The following is a 21,952-nucleotide window of genomic DNA, read 5'->3' as shown; positions in this document are numbered from 1 at the left end:
TGTGGGGCGAGGGGAGAAAGAGAAACAGTAAGGGCCAATAAGCCTCGACTGATGATGAGCGTAGGGATGCAGAGAAAAAGGAAGGGTCAGTTGAGGTCAGCGCCCTCTGGTTACTGCCCCCTCCGAACCCAGGAGATCACACAGAGATCGGAAGAATTTCGGCTAAAGAAATTTAAGACCAAAACACAAGTAAGTCCTGCAGCTGACACAGGCCGGGAAGAAGCCAAAAGCCCTTCCCAGGGCGCTGTCTAGTTCTCAGAGGAGCGACCCGTCCTCCGGGTAAATATTTACTCAGTGGGAGACTAGAAGCTGGCTGGACGGGAGCGTATGAAGGAGGGGGCTTCGAGGGGTGGAGAGACTCCGTACGCTCGACACTGGCGGGGACAGACCTGTGCACGGGCCCGACGGGAGTCGGGGCCCGGGAACTTCAGAGACGGCCGGGTCCCGACGCGCGGCTGGGGAACTTAGCGCGCCCCTTTGGCTGGACTCCTTCCCTGTCCTTGCGGGCCCCGGCCAGATGCCGTAAAATCTTCATAAATCTGTCAGCGGTCCCAGTGCTTCGGGCGATCACCTGCGGCGTGCCTCTCCTGGCACCAGCGGGGTCTGGGAAGAGATGCGGGGAAGGAACTGGAATCTGGATCCTTCCGAGGCCGCCCCCGCGTGGCCCTGGCAGACCGCGCCCGGACCCAGGCGCCACAGGCTGTGCGGGGAGTGGGGACCCCCCCCGGCTCTCCAACCCGGACCGACGTCCCGGGCGGCTCCGCCGCGCCCCTGCTTCCCGGTCCTGCAGGTCAGTGACGACCGCAGATGGGACGGGAGCGCGAGGGTGGGTTGAGAGGGGCGTGTGTATGTGCGGGAGAGGGGTCCTGCTATTCTCAGGCGCTTTCAGGGAGACTAGAGTTGCCGACGAGAATGTTAAGAAGAGAGTCCTCCAACTTGCCCCTCTGTCGGGAAAAGACAGGACCAAGAGTGAGGCCCAGGCAACTACTGCCGCCTCTCGCCCTGCCCAGGGGAGTTTCGGGGATCGAAAGCAGCCAGAGTCTGAGCTCGGGGATGGGTTTTAAAAACACAGTTACTTCTTCCAGTCGTCTGAGGGAGAATACGGTAGAGGCAAGATCTCCGATCCTGTTTCCCCACGGGAGCTCCTCTTCCTGGTAAGTGAAGGATTGCACGCCTCGTAGAGAGAAAAAGAGGCCGGACTTCGGTCCTCACCAAACTGCGCTGCCAACGCCCGGGCCGCGGGTTCCAACCCGGATCGGCCCGATGCTACGTTCCGGCCTGGTAGGGTCAGCGGCCGCCCCTCCGCCCACTGGACCTCCCAGTGTCTGCTGCCGCACGTGGCAGCCGGAAGCGCACCGGGTGCTTAAGGAGAGGGAGGGTCCACCCTGGGCCGCGGGCTGGACCCCAGCTGAGCCTGGGACCGCGGGCGGGGTCGGAGGCGGCGGCTCGAGGGAAGAGCCAGGGGGTGTGGGAGAGACCGCCTGCCCGGGCGCTCAGCCTCAGCCAGGCCAGGGTAGTGGTGGTGGTGGTGGTGGTGCTGGTGGTGATGAGGGGAGAGGGTGTCCAGACACTGACCTGCCAGCCTGTACTTCGCCGGGCTGCGGACGCATCCGGACGCACCCGCCCAAGTAGAGGCCGCTGGGGCCCCCAAGAGGAACCTGGAAAATTCTCCGAAAGTCTCTAAGGCCTCCCCGAGTTCTCGCTGCCTTCCGGCTGCTGGTGCTCACGGTTCGAGACCCTTTCCCCAGAGGGCAGCAGCCCGCGGGGTCCTGCGGGAGCGCGGAAATCCCGCCGCTGGCCGTGGGATCCGCCTTGGGGCTGCGAGCGCTCCTCACCCGCTTTCTCCTTCCGAGGGCAGGGGAGGGGCTTGTTGCCGCCTGAAACCCGCTTTTAATTCTCCGCCTGCCTGTTTCCGATCACCCGGGGTTGGTTTTTCTGTTTGCACACTCCTTCTGTTACAATAAAAACAATCGACATTTCTTTTCAGTTTCCCCACATTAGCGTCACTCAGTAATTGTTCTCCACCCCTCTTCCCCCCACTTTGAAGGCAAGCGGGATTGCTGGTGCCCTCGCATTGGAAGGTTCCTGAGTATATAAGCAAACCTTCCCTAAAGACTTTAAAGTAAAAATAAATAACGGCCCGGGAAATTGCTGTGACCCCAACATCACTTTCTGAACGCAAATTACACCCATTTTTCAGTTTTCAACAGCGGAATTGTTTTCAGAAGGACGGCGCGTTGCCCCCATGTGATATGGTTATATTTGTTTATTAAATCCACAAATGAAAGAGAACACATTTGGGGGGCAAGGGGCAAAACTCTTGGCTGCATAGTGGCAAGTGCGATCAAGGATTGGATCCCCGCTAGGGGCACGAGCAGGGCGGAGTCCAGCAGAGACGCCGGGCTCAGCGTCCTGCCCAAGGGACGCTTCGACCTGCCTGGTTCGAAGCATCTGTAGAAGCCACAGAGCTCGTTGACAAGGACACTGTCCGAGGTTACTCTACAGCCTTGAGCAGCGCTGGCTAAAGAGAACTGCTGCTGCCTGTGGGAAGAACAGGCCTTGGGGGTCTTTAAGAAGGCAATGGGGCTGCCTCCTACTGAAGACCCGATTGGCCTAAAGGTTCCTAGGAAAGATAAACGAGAACCAGGCCGTGCCTGTAAGCCTAGGTTTCGGATCTCAAGCACATACAAACTCTTCGGGTCCCCCACCAGGGTCCAGGTTTTGTTGAACGCAGCGTGGTTGGGGTTGCCTGCTGGCTTCAAAGGACTGCAATCAATGTGCTCGCCAGCCTTGGCGCTAAGCAACTGCGTTCCTCTCGTTCTCAGGGATGCAGAGAACCCGGACTCGCTCACTTCTCGGTCCTCTCGTCGGCGGCGGGCGGCGGGCGGCGGGCGGCGGGCGGCGGGCGGGGGGGGGGGGGGGGAGGGAGGGTGCGGTGCAGTTGCCACAGTGTCCGCACGAATTGCCTCGGATCCCGTGCAGCGGATCCCGTGAGTCCTCACACCCAGGCAATGAACAGGGTGAGGGGACCGCCTGGCGCCGTACGGTCGAGATGCGGGATTTCCAACCTGTCGCCTTCTCCAACCTAATTCTACCACTGATCAGCCCCGCGCTGACCTCGAGAACGGAGACTCACGCTACACTGTCCTTGCATTCCCTCTCCGAAAACAGGAATCCAGGTTTAAGAGCAGAAAGTTAGGGTCGGATTCGCGAAAAAATTCCGGCTTTGAGTCCCTAGCTACCTTTCTGCAGACAGTCGCCTCATCATAGCGCCACCTACAGGTGAAGATTTGCTTGCGCTCGCGCAATTTTTACCACGATTGGGCAAGGTTGAAAACCCACGAAACTGTCATAGCCCGAAAATTCTAGTTCTCCCTTCCAATTCCTCCTCCACCCTCAACTCTCCACTGAGTTCCAAACCTCCGTACCTTTCCCCATCATGGTCCAAGGCAATCCTGAGCATCACTCTTGTCATGATTCACCGAGAGCCCATCTGCACGGTTCGGGCTGGATCCTCTTGCTGTCCCCAGGAGGTACTCGGAGCCCTGGGCTGTGAACTGTCCGTGCACTTGGGCGGGAAAGCCTGAAACTGCAAACGACTCCGCGCCTCGAAGGGGAGTGTTGGGACCACCCTTGCCCAACCCATCTTACTATTTGCTCAGGGCTCCCAACGTCCAAGCATTCACGATAAACTTACAAAGGCAGTATTACCGTCTTTCTTTTTTTCTTTTCTTTTCCTTTTTTTCAGGGAAATCAGAGACTTGGGTTATATAAGAGCATACAAGACACTTAAATGAGATCCCACGGTGTATAAACCCCACTGTGTCTCAGTGTCGTCGCTCTCCGAATTTCCCTCTTCTTCGGGGGCAGTTCACGTCGAAGCCCCAAGAGAAGCCCGTTTACTGTAGGTGTCTGCCCCCTCCACGACCTCAAGGAGACAACCTGTCCCAGGCCGCACGCGCAGAGAGCCTGCGGGAAAGAGCACCCGCATGGATGACTCCTCACTGTGGGCACGGACCCCGCGCCGGCCGAGGAGGTCGGGACTGACCGGGCGAGAGCTGGAGACCGGGATCAGGCTTGATGCGTACTCTGTTCCCCACCCCTACCTCCGGCCCAGGCTAAAAAGCAGGATTTGGAGGCGGAAACAGCAGCGACCGCGGGAATCCGCAGCGTCCCCGGGGACCGCCCGGGCGGAATCGCAGGGAGACGCGCACAGAGAGGTCCAGAGGAATGGGGAAAGAGCTGCTCTTCCCTGGGATTCGTTCCCCGGCTGCCAGGATGCGCCCATCTGGTTCCCTGTGCGCTCTCAAATCTATCTACAGGCAGAGAAATCCACGCTCGGCTTTCCTGGGAATTCATTCTGTCGTGCCCCTGTGGGTGTTTCTTTTTAGGACCACTATAGTGGGGAAAACCGGGAGGAGCTGAGATACAATAAAATTAGAATTCGTAATTAACTAGTTGGGCCCAAGTGCGTGGGAAATAGACGTGGCAGCTCGCCTCGCTCGCTCGCGGGAGTTCGGGTTATAATTAGGTTTTCCTTGCTCTGGAGTGCATCTTGGAGTCCGGCTCAACTCTTTTCGTCATCTTAGAGTGGAGAAATAAATCATTTCATAAAAATAATGATAAAAGGACTTCAGCGCACATTAGGAAATGTGGTAACCAGAAGAGAAAGCCCCCACGTTGTTATGGGCAGGGCTCAAGTTTTTACTAGCTTGGGGAAACGCTGTCTAGCCGTGGCCCTCACATAATTGCCTCTGCCTTTGTCCCTTGAGTGCGGATTAGACGCGCGGGGCCGAGGAGGGTGAGGGGCGGGGTGCGGGGGAGCGGGTAGCGGCGGACAGGGAGGACGCCTCCCAGCCACAGACCTGGTCTGCGAAATCCCTAGCTGGTGCTTTCAGGTTTTGGAAAGAAACTGCAATCCACACTAGGATCTGTCTTTGCTAGGACCACCAGAGCTCTACAGGCCAGGAGCCTTTTCCTACGGCAAGACCTGGTATTTCAGCAAATCTTCAGCGTGGGGCACGAAGGTCCTACACCGCAATCTTCCTGGCTGTTCTGGGTGCTCCCCACTGGATAGGCTCAGGTAGGCTCCTCGACTCGAAGGCTGTCGGTCCCAAGAGGCCCACTTGAAGCATCCAGGGCGCTCTCTCGCTTCCTCCCTTTGCCAGTTCACGGTCTGGTCAGTCTAAAAACTCGACCTTCACCACGATTAGCGAAATGACCCGGCCTCTCACCTCCTCCCCTATGGCAGTAGCATTTGAGACCAGTTTTGTGGGAACAGGGAGGGTAACCACCTCTCTGCAGACAGGACTGCAGAGTAGTTCGTGGGAAATTGAGGCTCGATCTAACAACGTGGTTTTCGGTGAGTACCTAGAGGCTAAGGAAGAGACAGCTAAAAAAAGAAATAAAGTAACCTCTCAAAAGCTCGTTTTCTAAGCTAAGAGATAACACATCGTGCGTCTTTGTAAACAAACTTCAAGAAAAAAATTTTTTATGAGAAGAGAAGGGGATAGGGAACTACTGCCTTTATATGACTGACTTTTTCATTCAAATGATGCGTTTTAAAATTCATATAAATTAGTCCAAATTTTTTTCAAGAAAACCCAAGTAAGTGTTGTTGTACACAAGTATCCTATGTGCAAATGTGAAAAACAATGAAGGGGTTTTTTTAATGCTGTTAAGGAATTTGCACATTTAAAAGCGACTCACACATTTTGAAATGTGTGCAAAGATGTTTAAGCACCTATCTTATGTGGATCTATTTTGGTAGTGCACTTAATAAAAATTACTTTTTTGGTAGGGACTTTATCCCAATCCCTACGATTTTGTGTGATTTCTGTCTGACCTATAAAAGCATTACAATTTTGGTTCTGTTGCTGAATCACGTCCAGCCTCTAGGAGTCTGGGGGGCAGGGGAGAGGACTGCACCAACCAGGGATTAGCACCAGAAATGCTGTGATGTGAAGACTACAGGAATTCAGCTGCCATTCTTGATGGACTCTAGGGTGTAGAAGGTTGGGAGAACAGGTGGGTTCCGTTTTCTGTAGGATCAAGAAGTGAACCCATGACAGTGGCTGGGCTGGAAGCCACTTCTTAGAAGGATAGAAAGCCAAGGTCATGGCAATAAGGGACCTTTAAAAAGCCCCCAACCCCTTCCTGCAGGACCAGAGGTGTGAACGGGATGTTCCGGTGAGCTGACAGCATAAATTCCCTCGGGAGTTTTTATTGGTTGAACAATTCTTGCATAGTTCCTTTTGGGAGTACATTCTGCCTAGCTTCATGGAGATACCTCTTTCAGTGGGGGGAGAAATAGTGATTCCATTACTCAGCGTAAAAAAGCCTTAAGGCTAAAATTTAAACCCCCGAAAGTCAGGAAATAAAAAAGTTAAAATTCTTTTAGCTGGATTAAATCACCCTTGCTGTGCAGGCTTTACAATACAGGGTACTTTTACAAGCCTTCCCTGAAAGGTCAACCAAGCACTGTCACTGCTGTGTTTAAAGGAGTGTGGTACTTAACTGGGTAGATTTTCCATTTGCAGTCTGAATGTTTCATGCCAGTAGGTTTCAGTGCTTACTTGGTAGGTGTAAGTGCTGCACTGCATGTATTAATAAATGGATTTAAAGATTAAAGAAAGCAAACCAACTTGTAGGTAACAAAAAGCCAACTCAAAACAACAGAGAGAAAAGCTTCAAGTATCTACATACCTCTCAGATCTCCCAGATACTCAATCCAGAAAGTTTTATCATTCAAAACCAGCTCTATACATTTCTTCAACTCTGATATAAAATTAAGTCCTCAAGTGGTAACCTGTGTGAGTACCTATCGTTTCTTCAATTTTTATTTTAGAACTGAAAGTGTGTATCCATCCACTCTTTTCCCCAAGAGAATATACAGTGGAAAGATGTGTCATTTAAATTCTGTGCTGGAAGTTCAGACATTGCTAAGTTACATATGAATTATGACTTCCAGAGTCTTCTCTAAATTGTCCTCTTTCAATGAAGGTAAACAAAAAATATACTTTGAAATTAGACTTTTTATATTGTAACTGTGAAACCAAAAAAAAAAAAGAAAGAAAGATTTTCTGTTTCTCAAGGGTTCCCTTTGTCAAAAAGGACCAAGAAAAAAAGAGAGGGAGAAAAGTGAACAGAAATTAGAGAGTTAACTCCATAAATTTGTTTGTAAGATGAACCACAACTTGTGTGTTTCATCATGGAACTGCTAAGTCACATGAGGGTTTTGGGGGGGATAAAGGTATTAGGTACATGGAGGCATTATTATTCCTATTAGAGCAAATTAGTTTCATTGTGGAAAATATGCCCTTGGGGTAAGATATATTAAATTATATAAGAGGAATGAATGCTATTTGGATGATGCTGCATAAAAGCTGTGCTTTTTCCTCATAAGGGAAAGTTTCTTGTGTCAATAGAAATGATGAGGGCAGAGCTATGCAGTCTGTACATGTCATCTGTACAGGACTCAAGGCATAATTAGGGATTTCACAATCCTACCACTCAGCTGTCCCCAAAACTTCAAACAAATATATTTATAAGCCCCCACCTTGCCACGCTGTTGAAGACACACATCTCATTATGTAGTTAAGCCTTAATGAACCAGATCACCTAGGAAAACAAGGGTGGGTGGAATTTGAAGGAGTACCTAGCATCTTGGGAACGTTTTCTATTGACCTCTGTGTCTCTAAACAGAGGAGAATATAAGAAAAAGAACTGTGTGCATGACGTGTTGTCCTTTTACAATTTTTTTGACATGAAAACTATTTTAAAAATCCTTGGGTAATTTCCATGCCTCTTCCAGAATATGGTATAAGGGAAAGTTCAGAAAAGTGAGTCCAAATGGGTGCTTCTTTGGTAAATATGCTTAAACAGAGTTGAATGGAGATCATTCATATGAATGTGAAGTTAGGTGACATTACTCAAGAGAGTCAAAATGACCTTTTTGGATGAAGAATAGTTGTTTTGAAAAGGAAGATAGAATAAGAGAGAAATATTTTCTATAAAAGATTAACATACTTTTACTCCTTTATATTAATATCAGTCTTTTAAGGCATCTAGGAAAAGCAAATGAATAATGGGATTCATTGCAGAGAGATATTAATACAAACATTATAAATTAAATTCATTGCTATTATTGTTATAACACATTGATAATACAGTATTGCATTTGTGTGTATCTCAACAAATAAATTTAATGAACTCAATTATAAGAACAGTTTGTCAACTTATCTCTAAGTTACCTCTTATAAACGCAAGAGTCTTTTGAAAATGTCCTAAGCTCAAAGATCTGCATTTAGATCTCTTATTTGCTTCTCAAGTCCAATAAAAACATCATGTTCAGCCTATGGACTGCTTCATAGGTCCACAAGGTCACTTTCTTCTATTCTTCCTGGAAGTCATTGCTAAACTGGGAAAATAGAATCTTTCTTTTGATGCCTGGCATCGCTATGCCTGAGAGTATGAAATGGTAACCCAAATTACTGGAACTTGTACCCACCAACAAGGGAAAGCTGTGGATACCAGGAAAATTTGCCCTTTAATTAGTACTGTATCCTATACTTCTCTCTCCAGCTCCACCTCTTTCCCTTTCTCTGATATATGACTTTTCTCTCTTAAACACACACACACCCCCTTTACACTCTCTAGAAGAAAGCATTTCACATAAGATTTTTATTTTAAAAATGTTCTTTTCTAGTTAAAATTCCATGAAATCCCTGAAATATTTTAAGGCACACCAGGAAACTAAGCATAACATTACCAAGATGAGTTCCAGTGAGGTCATAAAGCAGTTAGCGTTCTTCATATTAGATTTCTAAACCACCATAAATGCATATATGCCTGGGTCTATCTTGGTGCTTATATTTTAAACAATCCATGAAAAGTACATCCAGACTGTTACATGTTTGGGGAAAATTAGCACACAGCTAATACAAGGTCAACCTTTGCCAACTGCGCATGCTTACAAATCTCTTTACCCTAAAAGCAGGTAGACTGACCTTAGTTATACATTAGGAGAATAGCTGCCTCAGTCAATCCAAATTGGAATCTGGACAGAGAAACTATTCAAAATTATCACTGTTTTGTGGCTGATTCTTCCTCTGATCAGCAGTGTAATTCTGGTACACTTGTACAGTTAGTATACTTTCTGGTACACTTACACAGTTGTATTGGAAACAATGATGACAGAGCTTGAGCTAGTTACCTCCTGGAGCTTTCCTGGAGCACTACTTCGAGTTCTTTTCTGCAGTATAATTCAAATTGCTGATCTCAGTTAAAGTAGATGCATTCTTTTAAGCTCATGATTTTGTGGTGGGGAATTCATTATTCATCTGACCTTTCAGTAACTCTAAACACAAATTGATTGTTTTACACAATTCTTTCTTCAGGTCACCTGCCAAATAATGTGTGGCTATTTGCTTCTTCTCCTCCCACCCAGAGCTCCCCTCCTCTCCCCTCTTCTTTTTCAGCTACTCTTCCTTGTGTCGCTAGAATGTTATTTGTAAAACAGCAAAAACAGCCTAATCTGTGCCCTTAATGTGGATTTGGCACTATTGGGGGGAAGACAAAAAAAAATTTTTATACTGAAATTTAGTTAACTTACAATGTTGTATTAGTTTCAGGTATACAACACAGTGATTCAATATTTTATACATTACCAGTTCATCACAATGATAAGTATAGTTACTTTCTGTCACCATGAAGAGTTATTACCATGTTACTGACTCTGTTCCCCATGCTGAACATTATATCCCTGCAACTTATTTATTTTATGACTGAAATTTTGTCATAATTTCCTTCCTTCTCCAGTTTTGCCCATTCCCCTACTCATCTACCCTCTGGCAGCCAGAAATTTGTTCTCTCCAACAGAGTCTGTTTCTAGGTCTGTCCATATTTTGCAAATGGCAAGATTTCCTTCTTTTTATGGTCGATTAATATTCTACTATATTGTGTCTATTTTTTTTCTAGTTTTTTTAAATTTTAAAATCTTTAATTCTTAATATTCTACTATATATAATGGAATTTTTATATAAACAAGATATGAGATGTATATATATCTATCTGTGGACATTTAGGTTGCTTCCATATCTTGGATATTCTGACTAATGCTGCAATGAACATAGAGGCATATATATCTTTTTGAATAGTGTTTTGGGTTAGTGTTTTTGGGGGAGAAATAGCTTGACACAGAATAGCTGGGTAGTATGATGGTTCTATTTTTAATTTGTTTGAGGAAGCTCCATGTTGCTTCCCACAGTCGCTACCCTTAGGCTTCTTACACCTAGGTTAGGGAGTAAATACACTTTAACAACTGTTAAAGGTATCTCACAAGTTCTTCCAAAGAGGAACAACTCTCCATCCTAACTAGAACCTGGATATGTGCTAAAAACAGATGATTGAACAAAAACATTGCTATTATTATCATCTTTTCTACAATAATAGTCATAGAAAATAACAAAGTGTGAATTTCACTGCTTTGGTTGTGGGGATGAAGGTCAGAGTGTCAAACTGCAGATCTTGGGTCCTCAATAATGGGCCACTGTGTCTTGCCTCCTCAATTTCTTTTCCCCACTTATAGGAAGGAACAAAATAAAATGTTTTGTGGAAGTTTATATTGAAATGAGGTCAGGTAAACTAATGACTGCTTGGTATTTTATGGCAGGTTTTATAACCTTGGAGTTGCCATAACTTTCAAACGATCATCAATAAAGTTTTATTGCGAAAGGGTCGCCATGTGTCTGAATGCTTTTGCACACAGTAAAGGCCGGCTGCCCCATTGGCTTAGCTCAGCAGCCCCTTTTCACCCCAGTCGTAAAGTCCTCCTCTTTTTATTGAAGGTTGAAAAGTCCTCAAGTCTGCTCTCCCCCATCAGCTGGCAGTTCAAGGACTATATGGAAATTATTTATTCATGATGAAAATGATGTACAGAATAAACAACGTCTAAAATTTTAAATGGACTTAAGATAAATGGCAGTGGGATGTGTGTTTGTGTGTGTGTGTGTGTGTGTGTGTGTGTGTGTGTGTGTGTTGGGGGGGGGCTGTCTTTGAATGCTATGCCATGGATATCTGCATACCCCAGAGAACAGACATTAAGTAGGTGCTTACAAATGGATAGTGGCTCTCAAAGTCAAAGTAACTAGTTACTTGAGACTCTTCTGGCCGACCAGAGGATCTTAATGGTTTAGGAGACCTCACATGTCATCCTATTCTGAACTGTCCCAAAGGAGGGAAAAAAGGTTGAACCAGGACTCTTGCTTGCGGGACTGTCCCCAAACACATTCCCAGAAACGCTCCCGAAGGTCGAACCCAGAATTACAATCAAATTCACAGCGTCAGCTCTCAGGTTCAGGTTCAAGTCCGCCACTACAGCGCTTCCTTGTCTGCTATCAACTATTCTGTGGACACGACACCGAGAAAAACAGCCTGGCATTTGGATGAAGAGAGCTGTAACGAAAAGTTGAAAACGAAGCGTCTGCTGTAGTGCGCTCTTCAGACTGCTATTCTCCTTCATGCAAGGGTGAGGGTTGTGACCCTGGGAAAGAATGGCTGGAGTTTGATCAGAACAGTGTCCGGAGGAGAGGCAAGATGAAACCTGGACAATTGGCCGCACGCTCTAGTCCCATTCCGGGTCCCTTGTCTAGCAGGCCAGCGGGTGGGAAGGCCCTCGGTTCCATACTTTCGTTACCGACGCGTGCAGGTCCTCCACCCCAGCCACCCCCAGTCCGCACGGTTGCTCTGGGGGGAAGGGATTGGCGAATATCGCCCTCTCCCGGATCTCTGGAAACTCCCCAGCGCTCTGAATTGGCTCCTTCTCAGGCTCGGCGTCCCGCAGGCGCAGCGGCGGGGGACCTCCAGCCCAAAGCGACCGCGCGGGCCGCGAGTCCTCTTCCCGCGAGCCTCCGACGCCAGAGCCTCGGATCCAGGAACCGGGTCCTGAACCGGATCTGCGGAGCTGAGGGCCCGAGCCCCCGCTGAAACCTGTAGCTTGGCGGCGGAGAAATGGTGGCCACACGCGTCTTTCCTCCCGGGGAAATGTGCCCCAAAGCTGCTCGGCATTTCGCTCACGGCTGCTGCTGCCGGACCGATGTCTAACTGCGCCGCAAGCGGGAAACTCCGTAGACTTTTAGGACTTAGGAACTGACTGCTCCGAATCTCTAAAGATTTTTTTTTTTAATGGTGTTCGCGAGCAGATTTGGGGCTCCCCACGGCAAGTGGATGTCGTGGGGGAATTGGTTCCCAGTCACCAACCGAGGTGCTCCCACCAAGGCATAAAGAGCAGCCGTGGCCTAACAAAAGGATCCTGGGCCATCAGGGCGGGAGCTGGCCCAAGTCGAGGGCTCGCGGGTCCCGGGCCCCTGCGCGCCCTCTGTGCGCTGGAGAGCCGCAGGGTGGGGTTCCGATCGCCACGCGCCAAAGCTCAGGGCGCCGGAGAAGCGCGCTGCTGGGGTCCGGCCGCAGCACAGGCCCGGGCCACCGACTCGCTCCACCTGGTGTTTGCGCTGCCCGGGTTCCGCTGGGGAAAGGCGGGCAGCTGCGGCGCAGCGGCGGGCTGTGGCGCCACCTCCCGAGGAAACCTCCCAGGAAGTGCGGCTCCTGGAGGGAGAGCGAGGGTCCTCCGCCTCCCAGTCGGCGCGATTTCCCCTAATAACTCGCCGAAATGCCTCCAGAAACGCCTGCGGTAACAATGACTAAGCCGTTGGTCAGTGACCTCCGCAAATGGCGAAAGGCAGGCCCTAGCTCCACGGGACGCTCTACGTAGGCTCACTCAGGCGCCCGGTTCCTGTGCCCCTGCCTGAGGAAGGCGTAGAAGGCTGCAGCCTCCCGGGGACGCGACGACCTTCTATCAGCTTGCAAGGGATATAGGACCCTCCTCACGTTCACCAGGGAGAAGGAAATGGCAACCTACTCCAGTATTCGTGCCTGGAGAATCCCATGGACAGAAGATCCTGGTAGACTAAAGGGTCGGACATGACTGAGTGACTAGCAAGTCCACCAGAGCCGGGTCCTCAAGACTCCAGCCAGAAGTAATAGGAAGAGATGGCTCAAGGTGGGGGTGTTTGTGCCCCCCACCCCACCGCAAGGCTCACACCGGCTTACAGTGGGGTCCAGGCATCTGGAAGAGATCCAGCTCTGCTCACGGGACTCAAGCAGAGCCAGCCGCTCTGCGGTCACTTCCGCACCCTCCCCGAGACTACCCAGCCTCTCTGCACCACCGCGGAAAAAGAGAAAGCGTTTCCCTTTCCACTTCCACCAACTTGGATAGGAATTTTTGAAAGTAATATTTTTTTAAAAAAGAGATTAAGTCAGAAGATGGGAACAAAACATTGAGAAATAGAGAAAGAAGAGTTTTCAGAGTTAGATTTCTACACACACACACACACACGCGCGCACACACACACACACACACACACACACACACACACACCCCTTCCAGAGGCACACTCCTCCTGAGTTCCTTTTTCTAGCTTCATCCTTGACTTATTTTAAAAACCTGGGCTTCTCTATTAGTTAGTCCTTGTCACTAGAACAGGACCACACCAGAGCAGTGGTAAGTTCTCTTTCAGTTCAGTTCAGTCGCTCAGTCGTGTCCGACTCTTTGCGACCCCATGGACTGCAGCATACCAGGCCTCCTTGTCCATCACCAACTCCCAGAGTTTACTCAAACTCATGTCCATTGAGTCGGTGATGCCATCCAACCATCTCATTCTGTCATCCCCTTCTCCTCTCGCCTTCAGTTTTTTCCCAGCATCAAATGAATTAGGGTCTTTTCAAATGAATTAGGTCTTCGAATCACGTGGCTGAAGTATTGGAGTTTCAGCTTCAGAATCAGCCCTTCCAATGAATACTCAGAACTGATTTTCTTTAAGATGGACTGGTTGGATCTCCTTGCTGTTCAAGGGACTCTCAAGAGTCTTCTCCAACACCACAGTTCAAAAGCATCAATTTCTTTTTACACTTGTGCAATTAGCTACTGTACACCCATTGATTAAAATCAACCAAGGATGGCTGTGAAGGGAGAATCTCAAGGTGGAATCCCAGGCTGAATCTTCCTGTCCAGGTTTTCTCTGGTTAGCTGCTCTGGGTCATGTTCTTGGTGTAATGATCTTGCCATCTTACCACTGGCCTTGGGAGGTGTTGCTTCCCTTTTAAAGCTCTGGCCAAGGGGCCCCGGTGCTCATCATCATTAATGTAGAATGGCACACATGTATTCAACACATATTTATTGAGCATCTGCTCTGTGTCAGGCCTTGTGCTAGCTCTCAGGGGTACAATAACAAAGAAAGGCAAGGCCTCCTAACCAGACCATTTGACTGATAAAATACTGCTCTCAGCTTGGGATTCTCTATAGGGCTGGCCCTTTTCTCTGGGAAAAGCAATTTTTTTTTCTCCAAGTGTCCTCAAATACAATTTTCCTCTTTGTAAGTCAAGAAGAGGGAGGCTGCAAGACAAGTGGCTTCTCCAGCCAAGCTGAAACCTAGCTTTCAAATTCCCAAACCCAGGTGGCTGGGCATCTACCGCTTGTTTGGATGATTCAGCCAACATGATGTGGTCTTCTTTTTAATAACTTAGGTAAGACAAGTGGGCCTTAGGAAGCATCACTATGAACAAAGCTAGTGGAAGTGATGGAATTCCAGTTGAGCTGTTTCAAATCCTGAAAGATGACACTGTGAAAGTGCTGCACTCAATATACCAGCAAATTTGGAAAACTCAGCAGTGGCCACGGGACTGGAAAAGGTCAGTTTTCATTCCAATCCCAAAGAAAGGCAATCCCAAAGAATGCTCAAACTACCGCACAATTGCACTCATCTCACACGCTAGTAAAGTAATGCTCAAAATTCTCCAAGCCAGGCTTCAGTAGTATGTGAACCGTGAACTTCCTGATGTTCAAGCTGGTTTTCGAAAAGGCAGGGGAACCAGAGATCAAATTGCCACATCCACTGGATCATCGAAAAAGCAAGAGAGTTTCAGAAAAACATCTACTTCTGCTCTATTGACTATGCCAAAGCCTTTGACAGTGTGGATCACAATAAACTGTGGAAAATTTTTCAAGAGATGGGAATATCAGACCACCTGACCTGCCTCTTGAGAAACCTGTATGCAGGTCAGGAAGCAAAATTTAGAACTGGACATGGAACAACAGACTGGTTCCAAATAGGAAAAGGAGTATGTCAAGGCTGTATATTGTCACCATGCTTATTTAACTTATATGCAGAGTATATCATGAGAAACGCTGGGCTGGAGGAAGCACAAGCTGGAATCAAGATTGCGGGGAGAAATATCAATAACCTCAGATATGCAGATGACACCACCCTTGTGGTAGAAAGTAAAGAACTAAAGCACCTCTTGATGAAAGTGAAAGAGGAGAGTGAAAAAGTTGGCTTAAAGCTCAACATTCAGAAAATGAAGATCATGGCATCTGGTCCCATCACTTCATGGGAAATAGATGGGGAAACAGTGGAAACAGTGGCTGACTTTATTTTTCTGGGTTCCAAAATCACTACAGATGGTGACTGCAGCCATGAAAGTAAAAGACGCTTACTCCTTGGAAGGAAAGTTATGACCAACCTAGATAGCATATTAAAAAGCAAAGACATTACTTTGCCAACAAAGGTTCGTCTATGGTTTTTCCAGTGGTCATGTATGGATGTGAGAGTTGGACTATAAAAAAAGCTGAGCGCCAAAGAATTGATGCTTTTGAACTGTGGTGTTGGAGAAGACTCTTGAGAGTCCCTTGGACTGCAAGGAGATCCAACCAGTTCATCCTAAAGGAGATCAGTCCTGGGTGTTCATTGGAAGGACTGATGTTGAAGCTGAAACTCCAACACTTTGGCCACCTGATGTGAAGAGCCGACTCATTGGAAAAGACCCTGATGCTGGGAAAGATTGAGGGCAGGAGGAGAAGGGGACAACAGAGGATGAGATGGCTGGATGGTATCACCGACTCAATGGACATGAGTTTGAGTAAACTCTGGGAGTTGGTGATGGACAGGGAGGCCTGGCATACTGCGGTTCATGGGGTCGCAGAGTCGGACACAACTGAGCGACTGGACTGAACTGAACTGAAGACAATAATATCAAAGGCAGTGAAATGCCCAGACAGAAAAAGAGATACCCCAGACTGTGGCCCATAGCTGGTGGCTCATGATATCCTTGTAACAGAGCAGACCCTGAACATGCAGGCACCCACTCAGCAGGGCAGGAGCACCTCCCTGCTGTCCTCCCTTCCTTCTTTGCTAGAGCAGAGAACAGTTTCCCCATTCACACAGTGTAAACTTTGGTAGCTTACTAGAGATTTTCCACAGGCCCACCCAAACAAATATCTGCAGGAGACCTTCCCGAACCCTTCAACATGGAATTCAGAAAAGCCCCCAAGACCAGACAAGAGGGAAGGCTACGGACAAGAGGCCACAGCTTTCCCACAGAGCCCCAGGGAGCAGGAGGGTTGTGGTGAGTTTGACTCCAGGCTTCATCCTTTGAACCTTTCCCTGCCTATCTTTTAAGAGACCTCACTTCCTGCCCCTAAATGGAAGCCACAAGCCACAAGCCCTTGCAAGGTCAGTAAGCATAATATCCTTTTTTGATAAAGCTACTAGAATGAGGGAATGCTTACATCTGACATTTGCACATTTTGCAGTTTTGTAAAGCACTTTTACATGATTTATTTCATTTATTAATCGTGATATGCTTTGATAATCTGTATATGGGGAATTTGAGGCTCAGAGAAACACTGCAATTTTTATTGAGAATGGAAGGTAGCAGAGTCAGTACAGATATAGATTCATATTCAATAAGGCATTTGACGAAGTTCTGTATGGCAGCCCTGGAGGCTAAGATAGAGGAATATAATTGGTTGAATGTATCATTCATTCATTCATTCATTCTGCAAAACAAAAGTTTTTCTTTTAAGCATATTCTATATGTGAGGAGCTGGATCTGTATGTCAGGAGCTGGACTCAGTACTGAAAACACAAAGACAGAGACGACCCTGTCCTTAGGGAGCTCTCAGTTAAGTGAGGAAAGAGACATGTCAGAATATAATGGGCAATAATAATGCTGTAGTTGAGTTAGACACAAAATGCTATGGGAATGCAAGAAGGCACCAGAGCTGATCTTCAGGCCTGTTGGCATGCTCTCATATTTGTTAAAAACATGACACATAGAAAGAATAGGAAATTTGAAAGAAGACATAATCTGTATATAAAAATACTTTACATTGACAGGAATAATTGACTATGACAAAGATTAACAAATGTAACTATAAAATTCTATGTTCAGATGCAAAATAATTGGATGGATGTATGAAGGGACTGTCAAGGATGGCAGCATAGTTAAACTCAGGGTCATATTAACTGTTAGTTACAAGCTTGACATGAACCCAGAATTTAATGTTCTTGACTCGTGCTAAAGAAGTAGAGTATCCAGCATAAGGTCGATTACTCTGCTCCAGTGGGGCTGCAACATATCTCAGTTCTGGTCTCCACACAGCTAAGAGGGAGGTTGACATGGCAGTGTCTGTGCACAGGAGACTCCTGGAGTGGTGAGAGGCCCTAAGCCAAGTCTAGTAATGGTTGACGGAAATGGGGTTATTGATAGAGACCAGAAGACTGAGGAAAGACAGCATAGTTGTCCTCAAATACCTGAAAGGCTGTCATACAGAAAAGATGTTGAATGTATTCTTTTGAACTTATGTCAAAGGAATGCAGTCAAGGTTTTCTCAGTTGGTAATCCAGAGGCTGATGGAGCAAGCCAACCTCTATGAGTCTGAAGTCCATGAATGGGGACCATGACTTTCTTACTCTCCTGGTAACTCCAGTCTCTTTCTTTTGAGGGCAGCCAGGAAATTTTGTTGTAGGAACAAATGAATGAATTATTCCATGTGACTCAGAAGGACAGAGCTGAGATTCAAGGACAAAAGCGTGAAGTTGTGTGACAAATGAAGTCAATTGCTGTTACTGTTCAGTGGCCAAGTCATGTCTGACTCTCTGCAACCCCATGAACTGCAGCACACCAGACTTCCTTGTCCTTCACCATCTCCCTGAGTTTGCTCAAACTCATGTTCATTGAGTCAATGGTGCCATCCAACCATCTTATCCTCTGTCACCCCTTTGTCCTCCTGCCCTCAATCTTTCCCAGCATCAGGGTCTTTTCCAATGAGTCAGCTCTTCGCATCAGGTGGCCAAAGTATTGGAGCTTCAGCATCAGTCTTTCCAATGAATATTCAGGGTTGATTTTCTTTAGGTTTGACTAGTTTGATCTCCTTGCTGTCCAAAGGACCCTTAAGAGTGTTCTTTAGCAACTACAGTTTGAAAGCATCCATTCTTTGACAGTCCGCCTTCTTTATGGTCCAACTCTCACATCCATACATGACAACTGGAAAAACCATAGCTTTGACTACACAGACCTTTGTTGGCAAAGTGACATCTCTACTTTTTAATAATCAATCTAGAGTTGGCATAGTTTTTCTTCCAAGGAGCAAGTATCTTTTAATTTCATGGCTGCAGTCACCATCCACAGTGATTTTGGAGTCCAAGAAAATAAAATCTGTCACTGTTTCCACTTTTTCCTATTGATTTGCCATGAAGTGATGCCATGGTCCATGATGTTAGTTTTTTGAATGTTGAGTTTTAAGTCAGCTTTTTTACTTTCCTCTTTCACCCTCATCAAAAGGCTCTTTAGTTCCTCTTGGCTTTCTGCCATTAAAGTGTATCATCTGCATACCTGAGGTTGTTGATATTTCTCCCAGCAATCTTGATTCCAACTTGTGAGTCATCCAGCCCAGCATTTCGTATGATGTACTCTTCATATAAGTTAAATAAACAGGGTGACAATATACAGCCTTGACATACTCTGTTCCCTATTTTGAACCAGTCCATTGTTCCATGTCTAGTTCTAATTCTTGCTTCTTGTCCTGCATACAGATTTCTCAGGAGACAGGTAAGGTGGTCTGGTATTCCCATCTCTTTAAGAATTTTCCACAGTTTGTTGTGATCCACACCATCAAAGGCTTTAGTGTAGTCAATGAAGCAGATGTCTTTTCTTTTTTTAAATTCTCTTGCTTTCTCTATGATCCAATGAATGCTGGCAATTTGATCTCTGGTTCCTCTGTCTTTTCTAAGTCCAGCTTGTACGTCTGGAAATTCTCAGTTCACATACTGCTGAAGCCTAGCTTGAAGGATTTTGAGCATTACCTTGCTAGCATGTGAATTGAGTGCAATAGGGTGACAGATGAAGTCAATTAATTTGACTATTAGTTAGGATCATCAGTGTAAGTAAAGATGCATGCTTCAGATTTTTAATTTCAACCAGCACTCACCTGTTTGGAAAGGAAATTTTATTGTCATTAAATTTTTTCTTCATAAAGGATGTTAACTAAAGAATAGGTAAACGGCCTTACTGGCCCTTATTAGGCATTCTAGCTCCTTGATGCTGGAGGACATACCATTATGTAGGTTCTTCCTGAGAATGGGAGGAACATAGGGAAGGCCTCAGTTAGTTTTCGTTTGATTTTAGCTGTGATTTCAACCTATAAGTAGTGGTCCCAAGCATACATAGGTCCTTTAGGAAAAGAGTTGTTTAGGTTTGGCTTTGTTATCTGTTAATTCAGTGTATTAAACCATTTTCAAAGGGACAACTTGCATCTTGTATAAAAAAGATAGCAATAAATGCTGGTTGTGGAACCATAGAAGAATAAGTGGCCCTAGCGTTCTAGAGAAGTCAGTCTGTAAACCACAGGCCTATTTTACCCCAGATATTATGGCCATATGCCCTGACCAAACCGCAGTATGAAATTCAGGTTGGGTGAAATGAACTTCTAGCTCTTATTAAACCCCCACCTGTCGATTTTATACTCATATGTTGCTACTTTCTCTATACTGGTCTTTATTCAGAGTTTTAGCAAATAGTATCCCTCTTAACCAAATACGTTGTAGTTGGCCAGTAGATCTTGGGGGCTTGCTAGTTCTTATGCTTATGAAGTCGGAGGAGGGGTGATGAGGAATGTTCCTCAGTTGCCAAGGAATGCCTAATCCCTGACTTACTTAATTTCTCCATCGTACCAAAGTCAAGAAATGTGTCAGACATCAGCTCCCCCACTGTCTGTCTCCTAAAGCAGTACCATTTTCTTTTTATTGAGCATCTTAAAATGCTTGTGGGTTAACATTACAGTTGAAGGAGAGAAAGAAAAGACATCAGTAGCTCCATTTTGCTGAGGATGAAGTATGTTATTGTCCTCTCCCTCCCATCTTCCCCAATGCACAGAATTAGTTATCAAAATAATTGCTTAGATGCTGTTTAACTGTCTCAGCAATGAGAAGGCACACAGTAATAAAAGCTAGTAAAATAGTAATAAAAGCTAATATAATTAGGATGTCCCCTGTGCCAGGCATTGTGCTAAGCACATAACATTTCTTATTTAATCCTTACAACAAAGCCATGAGGGACAGACTCTGATGAACTTCTTGCTATAGATGAGGAAACTCACATGCAGGAAAGCTAAGTAACTCTTTTGAGGTGACCTAGGTGTTACACAGTAGACTAATAATTCAAAGCGTCTTCATCACCAGGTGAAGTTACCTTGTTTATTATTCTTTACTGATGCTGGCATCATGGAGAGATGGAAAGCAAAGAAGTGCACCTTGTTTTTTAGCCATCATTTTATTTTTATTTAAAAATTTATTGTTTTAAAAAAATATTTTTGCAGAGTTCATATTTTTTTCAGCTGGTTTCAATTACTCAGAATAGAGGACGCAGTCTATAATATGTAATTGTGTCCAGAGAGTGTTGGATGTGATGAAATAATATCCAGGCTGATCACATTTTGTATCTGTTTTCTGTCTCAGCGATCATCACAGAGTTGTCAGTGGTCTTCAGACAGCCAAACCGGTTATTCTTCTGAATCCTAAAATCTGTGCCTTTGGTTTATTACTAACGGGAATAAGAGCAATAATAGATAACCCTCATGCAGTACTTACCTTATGCCAGGCACAACTCTGAGCACTTTATGTATTTAATCCTAAAAAACCCTACACAGTAGGTATTATCATTATTTAGTCCCATTTTACAGGTGAGAAAACAGAGGTAATAAAGATCAAATAGCTTAAGTTCACACAAGATACATTTCGGCACTTTAGAGATAGACCCAATTGTGTGTGGTGGGGTCAGGAGAGAGAGTTATTACATTTTTAGAAATTAAACGAGGCAATTGCTAAACTCAGCCATTATTTACAACCAAATTATATAAATTTAAAATTAAATTGTTTAAAAACAGGTAATAAATGTTTAATATTTATTACTTTCTAATTATATTTTTGTATTTTACTATTATCACTGTTTGGGTGGTTATTTGTGTCTTCTATGCACATATGGTAGGAATACCATATAATAATTTATATTAATATAATGGTGTGCTACCATTTACCTCTTTCCAACTCTGTGTTCAGTGACATCATGTTAGTAGCTTTAAATTTGCTATGGTGGGGTATTTGCACTACAGAAAGCAGCAATTGGTTCAAACAGGGCTTTTCGTCCCCCAGAGAGCCAGGTCTATATTATTAAGTAGACCTCTAGGCCCAATGCTATAAACACAGAACCTGAGAAATCAATGTGGAAGAGATGAAGTAAAATACTATTTTAGAAGTGTGGTTTCCAGTGACTGACTCCCTGATTTGAATCATAGCTTGATCACTTACTGGCTGTAAAGAAAAAAAAAAGCTAATTCATCACCTCAGCATCTTGAAGTCCTACTCTGTGCTAGAAGCTAGGCAGGGTAAAAGTTAAATTAAGGTAGTTTAAAAAACATTTTACAGTCCACAAGATAGAAAAAACTTACAGTTGACAATTAACTACACCCTCTAGTTTTTAAATGCCAGTAGTTGCAAAATCTCTACTAAATCTTCCCTATATTAGAAGTATTTAAGTGACACAAACTCCAGGTTTTAAATTA

Source organism: Capricornis sumatraensis, chromosome 19 (genome assembly GCF_032405125.1).
Source record: "Capricornis sumatraensis isolate serow.1 chromosome 19, serow.2, whole genome shotgun sequence".
In the NCBI taxonomy this organism is placed as follows: Eukaryota; Metazoa; Chordata; class Mammalia; order Artiodactyla; family Bovidae; genus Capricornis; species Capricornis sumatraensis.
The sequence above is the reverse complement of the archived record's forward strand: the minus strand, read 5'-3'. Positions refer to the sequence as shown.